The sequence below is a fragment of the Trachypithecus francoisi genome, unplaced genomic scaffold, assembly GCF_009764315.1.
Source record: "Trachypithecus francoisi isolate TF-2019V2 unplaced genomic scaffold, Tfra_2.0 Lachesis_group6, whole genome shotgun sequence".
Classification (NCBI taxonomy): domain Eukaryota; kingdom Metazoa; phylum Chordata; class Mammalia; order Primates; family Cercopithecidae; genus Trachypithecus; species Trachypithecus francoisi.
Window position 1 is genome coordinate 39,853,744 of NW_022681471.1, and position 9,389 is coordinate 39,863,132.

Genomic DNA, 9,389 nt, shown 5'->3' on the forward strand with positions numbered 1-9,389 from the left:
AGTAATCCAGACTGTGAGTTCCTTTCCTTGTATTATTTTGATAGCCTTTGACACTAAGCTAACCACCACCACAATTACCCATAAACAGTGAGGGCAGCCTTTTGCTACTACATCAGTTTCCTTACTTAGGTATGCCACTGGTTGTGGGGCTGTCCCACGTGTCTGAGTAAGGACTCCAAGAGCTATCCTGCTCTCTCTGTGATGTATAAAGAGAAGTTTTGTCCTGTGGGAAGGCTTAAGGATGGAGCTTGAGTTTGTTCCTTCCAGTGCCCAGACTTCAGGGTTGATTCCTCCTCAAGTAGGGGACAACAAATGGGTAACTTGTTCCCCATATTCATGTAGACAATACCTCCAGCTTTGGCTAATATATCCCTCCCTAATAAGGATGTGGGACTTTCAGGCATAGCAAGAAAGGCATGTGAAAAGAGCAAAGTCTCCCAATTACAACTGATGAGGTGGGAGAAATACCTGGTTACAGGCTGTCCCAGGATTCTTTGGATGTTAACGGATCTTGAGGGCAGTCATCAAGTATAGGAGATTAACACTGAGAAGGCCACACCAGTGTCCAGGAGGAAGTCAATTTCCTGGCCCTCAATGGTTAAACGTACCTGGGGCTCAGTGAAGGTGATGACATGAGCTGGTGCTTGCCCCGGGCACCCTCAGTCACATTCTTGGATCATCTGATTGGGGGCTTCTGACCCAGAGAACCATTGCGCTCTGGAGCAGTGCGTCTTCCAGTGATTGCCTCGGTATAGTGGATATGGACAAGGGGGTGGCTTGTTTCTCATTGGACAATCTTTTTTAAAGTGTCCACACTGATAACAAGCCCTACCGGGTGATTGGCCTGCTCCATTTTCTGTCCTCTCTGAACCACCAAGATTTGTTTGTCTGAGGGCCATGACTAAGGCTGTGGCCTTTCTCTGATCTCGCTTTTCCTTTTGGGCCTGTTCCTCTTGATCCCTATTATAGAACACTGAGGTTGCCAGGTTTAATAATGCCTCCAAATTTTGTTCAGGGCCCAGGGCTTGCTTTTGGAGCTTTCTCCTGATATCTGCAGCTGATTGGGTAATAAACTTATCTTTTAGAATCAATTGACCATCGAGTGATTCAGGTGACAGGGGAGTATATTTTCTTAAGGCCTCCTGTAGCTCCTAAAGGAAGGCAGAAGGATTTTCTTCCTTTGCCTGAAGTATGGTGGACATCATTGAATAATTCATGGACTTTTTCCTAATTCTCCTTAGTCCTTGTAGAACACAGGTCAACAGATGTTTACGACTCCAGTTCCCATGATCTGAGTCAAAGTCCCATTGGGGATCCATACCGGGGACGTCTTGCTGACTAGTAGGGAATTTATCCCTTCTTTGGCTGTCATTCTATCATTTACCTAAGATACCAGATATCTCCAAACTCTCGGGCTGCAGCTAAAGCCTCATCTTTTCATTAAAGGTCAGGGTTTGATCTAACAATAGCATGACATCTCTCCAAGAGAGATAGAAGGTTTGCCCTAGACCCTGTAGGACATCTGTGTACCTATCAGGATCATCTGAAAACTTCCCAGGTCTGCCTTGATCTGCTTTAAATCAGAGGGGGAGAGAGGGACATGTACTCAGGTTGGGCCAAATTCCCCTCCCCCTACAGCTTGAAGGGGACATAAATGATAGCCTGGGGTTTTTTGTGGTCCTTTGGAGATTTGTTTGCTTATTTCCTTCTGGGCATGGGAGATTAGAGGAGGATTAGCATTAATAGGAAGGGGAGCTATGGGGAGGCTAGGATATGGGAGTAAGCTGAAGGTCCTCCTGTAGGATGTAAATTGCAAGCTTTGCATAGTTGTGTATTCTCCTTCAATGAAAAGAAAGTTTGGACATAAGGCATTTCACTCCATTTGCCTTCCCTCTTACAGAAAAGGTCAAGCTACAGGATAGTATTGTAATTTGTACCTCCCTCTGGTGGCCATTTTTCCCCATCAGAGAGAGAATATTGGGACCAGGCCATAGTGCAGAAAAAAAAAAAGAGCTGCCTCTTTTTCAGGGTTTGCAGGTCAAATTGGTCCCAATGGCTTAGGATGCATTTCAAGAGTGAGCTTTTGATGCCTGAGTGTTTCCCATCTGAAGGACAAAACCACTCGTGGTTTAAGTTTGTTTTGTTTCTCCCCCTACCTAGGAACCCACAACGGTCCCTGGAACCTGCTGATTGGAATAGTTGTGCTCACTATTGCAGCAGCAGAAACAACCCCTGCCCAAGAATCCGCAACAGTCCCTGGACCCTGCTGATCGGAATAGTTGTGCTCAATGACATAGCAGGAGAAATACTAGTTTTCCTCCCAGACCACAAGGAGGACGGAGAAAAATTGGATTTAGTGGCCCTTACTGATGCATTCTCAAAAACCTGTTAGAGTCCTAAGCATTCTCTTGTTAGTATTGGGACTTTACCCATGTCCTATAAAGCTGTTATGCCCCAAAAATGAAGTGGAGGGCCATACCCTGAGGGAGGGAAGGGATCTCCAGAGTTGGAAGAGTGATGCCTTTTGTCCCCACTTATATGAATAGGAAGGATACAATTTCTGAGGCTCCCCATATCCTAGCTTCAGGAACAGTTTTTGTAAGGCCTGCTTGTCTGAGGAGGGATCCTAAAATTCCAGATAGTCCCCCCTACATCGGGGCTTTGGGCAAAAATTATGTCTTTCTGATTGGTGCACCCAGGTGGCTAAAGAAGGTAACAGAGTCCTGGAATTTATACTAGAAATCATTCTTATAGGAGAAACTAGAAAAGTACCAGAGATAGGGAGTGGTTTTTAGAAGCAGGACTAGCCTCGGAGAAGAGAGGTGAGTGGAAGTTTGTCTGGCAGGCATTAGGACCCAGGAGGCAAGGGTCATGGTAGATAGAATAGATGGGCGACATGACTTTGAGAGTTCTGCTCATGGTTGCAGGGTCAACCAACTTGTTGTCAGGACCCTGGAGCTGAATGGCTTTCCTCTCTGTCAAACAGAAAAAGCAGAAACTGGTTCCAGGCAAATGAACACTCCCAACTCCAAAGAGTTGGGGGTTGTTAGAGAGCCCTTTCCCTGAAAGCCTGACACTTACCTGTGTCTTTAGTCTGCTACCGGTGCTAGTCACTTTTAACTGGCTGATAGGTGCCTGGTATTTAGCCCCCAAATTCTAAGGAGAAATAGGACAGAATAGCAAGCAAAAGAGGTCTGATAGTACTCACCGCTTGGCGATAGGCAATAGTCTCACTGCTTGGTGATAAGCGATGGTCCCTTCATGGTTGCCAAAATGTGTTCAGAATTGGTGGGTTCTTGGTCTCGCTGATTTCAAGAATGAAGCTGAAAACCCTCACGGTGAGTGTTACAGTTCTTAAAGATGGTGTGTCCAGAGTTTGTTCCTTCAGATGTTCAGATGTGTCCGGAGTTTCTTCCTTATTGTGGGTTCGTGGTCTCGCTGACTTCAGGAGTGAAGCTGCAGACCTTCATGGTGAGTGTTACAGCTTTTAAAGGTGGTGCGGACCTACACTGAACAGCAGCAAGATTTATTGTGAAGAGTGAAAGAACAAAGCTTCCACAGTGTGGAAGGGGACCTGAGAGGGTTTCCGCCGCTGGCTCAGGCGGCCTGCTTTTATTCCCTTATCTGGCCCCACCCGCATCCTGCTGATTGCTCCATTTTACAGAGTGCTGATTGGTCCATTTTACAGAGAGCTGATTGGCCGGTTTTACAATCCTTTAGCTAGACAGAAAAGTTCTCCAAGTCCCTACCCAACCCAGAAGCCCAGCCGGCTTCACCTCTCAATTTGATCTATAGTGTTGTTCAAGTTTGCTATTTCCTTACTGATTTTCTGTCTGGATGATCTATCCATTAGCAAAAATAGAGTATTGAAGTTCCTACTTTTTTGCTATCTATTTCTACGTTCAGATATGTCAATATTTGCTTTGTATGTTTAGGTGCCTTAATGTTAGGGTATATTTTTATAGTTGTTATATATCTTTCTTTTGAATTCAAGCTTTTTTCACCGTACAATAAACATCTTTGTCTCTAGAGAGTCTATTACTTAAAATCTGTTTTGTCTGATGTAAGTATAGCCACTCCAGCTCTCTTTTGATCAACATTTTCAAAGAATATTTTCATCCATTCTTTTTCAGCTTATGTGTATTCTTAAATCTAAGGTGAGTCTCTTGTAGACAGCATGTAGTTAGGTCTTTTCAAAAAATTCATTCCATGGAATCAACCCAAATGCCCATCAGTGATAGACTGGATAAAGAAAATGTGGCACATATACATCATGGAATACTATCCAGCCATAAAAAGGAATGAGATTGTGTCCCTTGCAGGGACACGGATGGAGCTGGAAGTTGTTATCCTCAGCAAACTAACACAGGAGCAAAACAACAAACACTGTATGTTCTCACAAGTGGAAGTCAAATAATGAGAACACATGGGCACATGGGGAAAACAACACTCACATGGGTCTGTCAGGGGGTGAGAGGAGGGAGAGCATCAGGAAGAATAGCTAATGGATGCTGGGCTTAATACCTAGGTGATGGGTTGATCTGTGTAGCAAATCACCATGGCACACATTTACCTATGTAATGAACCTGTATATCCTGCACATATACCCTGAAACTTAAAAGAAAAGTTGACAGAAAAAAATTATTCAACCACTGTGTATCTTTTAATTAAAGAGTTTAATTCATTTACATTTAATTGAATTACTGATAGGGAACGTTTCACTCTTGCCATGTCATTTTTTTCGTTTGATTTGTATTTCTCTTGTTCCTCTCTTCTCTTGATATTTTTCTTTGTGGTTTGACAACTTTTTGTAGGGATATGCTTTGATTATTTTCTGTTTATCTTTTGTGTATCTATTATCAGATTTTTTTCTTGTGGTTACCATGAGGCTGACATTGAACCTTTTATAGTTAAACAGTCTATTTAAAGCTGATAATAAATTAACTTTTGTTGCATACAAAAGCTGTAACCACTTATCCCCCCACACAAACTTTGTGTTATTCATGTTAGAGTTTACTTCTGAAAATATGTTCATGAATCAACACATTTTTGTGGTTACTCTAAATATTTTTGTCTTTTAATTTTTATACTAGGATTAAAAGTGACCTATGTGCAACCATTACATTACTACCATGTTTTGTGTTTTCTTATATATTTACCTTTAGCAGTGAGATTTCTACTCATATGACTTGTGTTGCTGCTCATAATCTGCTTTTTTCAAACTTGAAGAACTCCCTATAGTATTTCTTGTATGGTAAGTATAGTGGTGACAAATTTCTTTTTGTTGTTGTTGTTGTTCATCTGGACAAGTCTTTCACTCTACTTCATTTTTTTTTTTTGTTTTTGTTTTTTATTATTGTTTGTTTATTTATTTATTTATTTATGTACTTTTTTTTTTATTATACTTTAAGTTCTAGGGTACATGTGCATAACGTTTATATCATGTATAACTCCCCAATGCAATCCCTCCCTCCTCCCCCCTCCCCCTGATAGGCCCCAGTGTGTGATGTTCCCCTTCCCGAGTCCAAGTGATCTCATTGTTCAGTTCCCACCTATGAATGAGAACATGCGGTGTTTGGTTTTCTCTTCTTGTGATAGTTTGCTAAGAATGATGGTTTCCAGCTGCATCCATGTCCCTACAAAGGACGCAAACTCATCCTTTTTGATGGCTGCATAGTATTCCATGGTGTATATGTGCCACATTTTCTTAATCCAGTCTGTCACCGATGGACATTTGGGTTGATTCCAAGTCTTTGCTATTGTGAATAGTGCCACAATAAACATACGTGTGCATGTGTCTTTGTAGTAGAGTAATTTATAATCCTTTGGGTATATACCCAGTAGTGGGATGGCTGGGTCATATGGTACATCTAGTTCTAGATCCTTGAGGAATCGCCATACTGTTTTCCATAATGGTTGAACTAGTTTACAATCCCACCAACAGTGTAAAAGTCTTCCTATTTCTCCACATCCTCTCCAACATCTATTGTTTCCTGACTTCTTAATGATTGCCATTCTAACTGGTGTGAGATGGTATCTCATTGTGGTTTTGATGTGCATTTCTCTGATGGCAAGTGATGATGAGCATTTTTTCATGTGTCTGTTGGCTGTATGGATGTCTTCTTTTGAGAAATGTCTGTTCATATCCTTTCCCCACTTTTTGATGGGGTTGTTTGTTTTTTCTTGTATATTTGTTTGAGTTCTTTGTAGATTCTGGATATTAGCCTTTGTCAGATGAGTAGGTTGCAAAAATTTTCTCCCATTCTGTAGGTTGCCTGTTCACTCTGATGGTAGTTTCTTTAGCTGTGCAAAAGCTCTTTAGTTTAATGAGATCCCATTTGTCAATTTTGGCTTTTGCTGCCGTTGCTTTTGGTGTTTTAGACATGAAGTCCTTGCCCATGCCTATGTCCTGAATGGTACTACCTAGATTTTCTTCTAGGGTTTTTATGGTATTAGGTCTAACATTTAAGTCTCTAATCCATCTTGAATTAATTTTCGTATAAGGGGTAAGGAAAGGATCCCGTTTCAGCTTTCTACTTATGGCTAGGACAGTTTTTCTTGGTATAGTATTCTTAGAATGTAGTTTTATTTTTCTTTCAGTACTTTGACTATATCATTGCACTCTCTCTTAGCCTGGAAAGTTTCTGTGGAAAATGTATTTATATTCTTATAGAGGCTCCCTTGCGTATGACAAGTCATTTTTCTCTTTGTTTTCAAAATTCTCTAATTTTGAGTTTTGACAGTTTGATTATAATTGTCTTGGTGTAGACCTCTGAAAGTTTAACCAATTTGGACAATATATGGCTTGATGTATCTGGATGTTCATTTACCTCCCCAGATTTGGGAAGTTTTCAATAACTATTGCTATAAAAAAATCTTTCATCTTCTTTCTCTTTCTCTTCTCTTTTTGAGACTCCCGTTTTGCATATATTATTTTGCTTGATGATGTCTCATAAGTCTTCATTTTTTTCATTATTTTATCTTTTTATTCCTCTGACTGGATAATTTAAAATGACCTGTCTTTGAGTTCACTAATTCTTTCTTTTACTTGGTTGGGTCTGCTGTTGAAGTTTTCTTTTAAATTTTCTGTTCAGATATGTACGTGCTTCAGCTCCATGATTTTTATTTGGTTTTATTTTGTGGTTTCTATTTCTTTGTTGAACTTCTTATTTTGTTCAGGCTTTTGTTTTTTTCTGATTTTGTTTTGATATCTATATGCGTTATCTTTCAGCTCACTGAGCTTGCTTAGGATGGTAATTTTGAAATATTTCTCAGGAAATTTGTAGATATCTATTTCTTAAAAGTCAATTACTGGAGCATTGTTTATTTATTTATTTATTTATTTATTTATTTATTTATTTGGTGATGTCATGTTTCCCTGATTCTTTGTAATCCTTGTATTCTTGTGTTGGTGTTTGCAAATTTGAAAAAGTAGTCACTTCTTCCAGTCTTTACAGACTGGCTTTGGCAGGGAAAGACTTTCCCCAGTCATCCAAGATTGGGATTCCAGGCAGGTTAACTAGTGTGATCTGTAGGTGGGTGAGGTCTGCTGCATGGGCCTGATGATAGTCAGGGCCTGCCATCATGGTCTTTGGAGGGCATGGGGTCTCCTTCTTGTGTGTGCAGTTGGACAAGGCCAGCTGGAGGGACTTCATGGTCAGACAGCGGCAGCAGGCTGATTTCCGTGTTTTGCTGGTGTTAATGGCAAGACTTTGCATTTGAGCAAGGCCACTGTTGAGGGGTTTTCCATGTTCAGGTGGAGCAGCTGGCTGGGCTTTGCATTCAAGCAGGGCCAGATAGTAGAGGGCATACTTTTGCAGGGCTGATGGCAGGGATTGCATTTGGGTGAGGCCACTGATGGGTGCTGTGGAGCTACTGCCAAAATCTGTGTGCAGCAGCCACTGAGAGCTCCTGCCACTTTTCTTTATTTCTAGCTCTCCCTGAATTTGCTAGCTCTTCTAACTGTCCAAATGTTTTTCATTAAGTGAGACAGAATGAACCTCTTGGGCAGTGCCCTGGAAGGAAGTAAATATCCACTTCAGTCTCTCTTTTCTTCACTGGAGAAATCATAGGCTGAAGATACCTTTCTAGGCACTGTGCTGTGCCAACATGGGGAAGGTCAATTTGAACATATTGCAATGGGTTTTTTTGCCTTTTAAATGTTGTTTTTCTCAGTTTGGGTGATCTTCTAGGGTGCTGTAACCTTTTCCTTGGTTCCAAAATTCTCATACAGGCATTCTAATGCATGGATAGTTGTTAAAATGGTGTTTTTGTGGGAGTACTAGTACTGCGGAGCTTGTATTCCACTATCTTGCTGATGTTCCACATATTTTTAAATGTTTAAGGTTGGATATCAAATCTCTATGGTAGTTAGATTCCACTGGACACACTTAGAATAGGGATATAGCAGCTTTATTTGACAAGTCAGTATTTTCAATATGCCAGATAGGATATCCTTTTAGTCTATTTAAACTTATGACACATGTTAGCCTAAACATGTACCAGGGAATACATTGTTTTCAAAAAGTCTTTGAGGGGTTCTGTGAGAAAAAGAAATAAAACAACTGCTACAAATGAATGGCAACAGTTTTCAATGCCTTGATGGTGGGTATTTTCTCCTCCAGGTGTTCAATATCACTAGTGATTTACAACCCAGCCTGAGCACACAGACATGCTCTTGGGAAAACCGTGTCTCAGAAAGGTTCCAGGAGCCACTGTGGTTGGTTGGTGGTTGGCTCCCTGGACTGCCTGGCTTTCTTGGGCAAGTTCCCAGGGGGTTGTGCCCTTCAACAGGGCCCCTTTGTGATAGTGTTGTGAGATAAGATATGGCTGGCTTTGCTGGATACAACTCTGTTTCCCCAAACTCTTTCATTCCCACTCTTTTTCTAAGCTCCATCTATCCAGAAGCTGATCCTGGACAAGGATCTGCATTTTTTTTTTTTTTTTTTGCCAGTGCATAAAAGCCCCTGAGTGGTCCATGTCAGTGAGAACTCCTCTGAGATGGTGGAAGGACAGGCTCTCACCACAAATGATCAGAGAAATGGAAAGCAATGGTTGACTTTAGCAAGAATATGTGGTGAACGTAAGTGATAGTGATCCTTTCCAAGGAGTACACCAAGAACACTGACTCAGTCTCCTAGACAGCCAGTTCTGCTTTCACCCCTGCTGATCTGATATGCTGTGGTAAAGGCATAGTGGAAATAGATTTTGCAAACTTCTCCACCTGATACAATCATTCTACCTCTCATCTGAGATACATGTTTGTTTTGTCCAAGTCTCAGATCCTTGTCCACTTTGCCAAGATGTCACTAACTGGACTACCCAGAAAACTTCCAGAGAAGGATTTGAGACTTGAGCAAAGTAAATATGTATCTCAATTGAGAGATGTA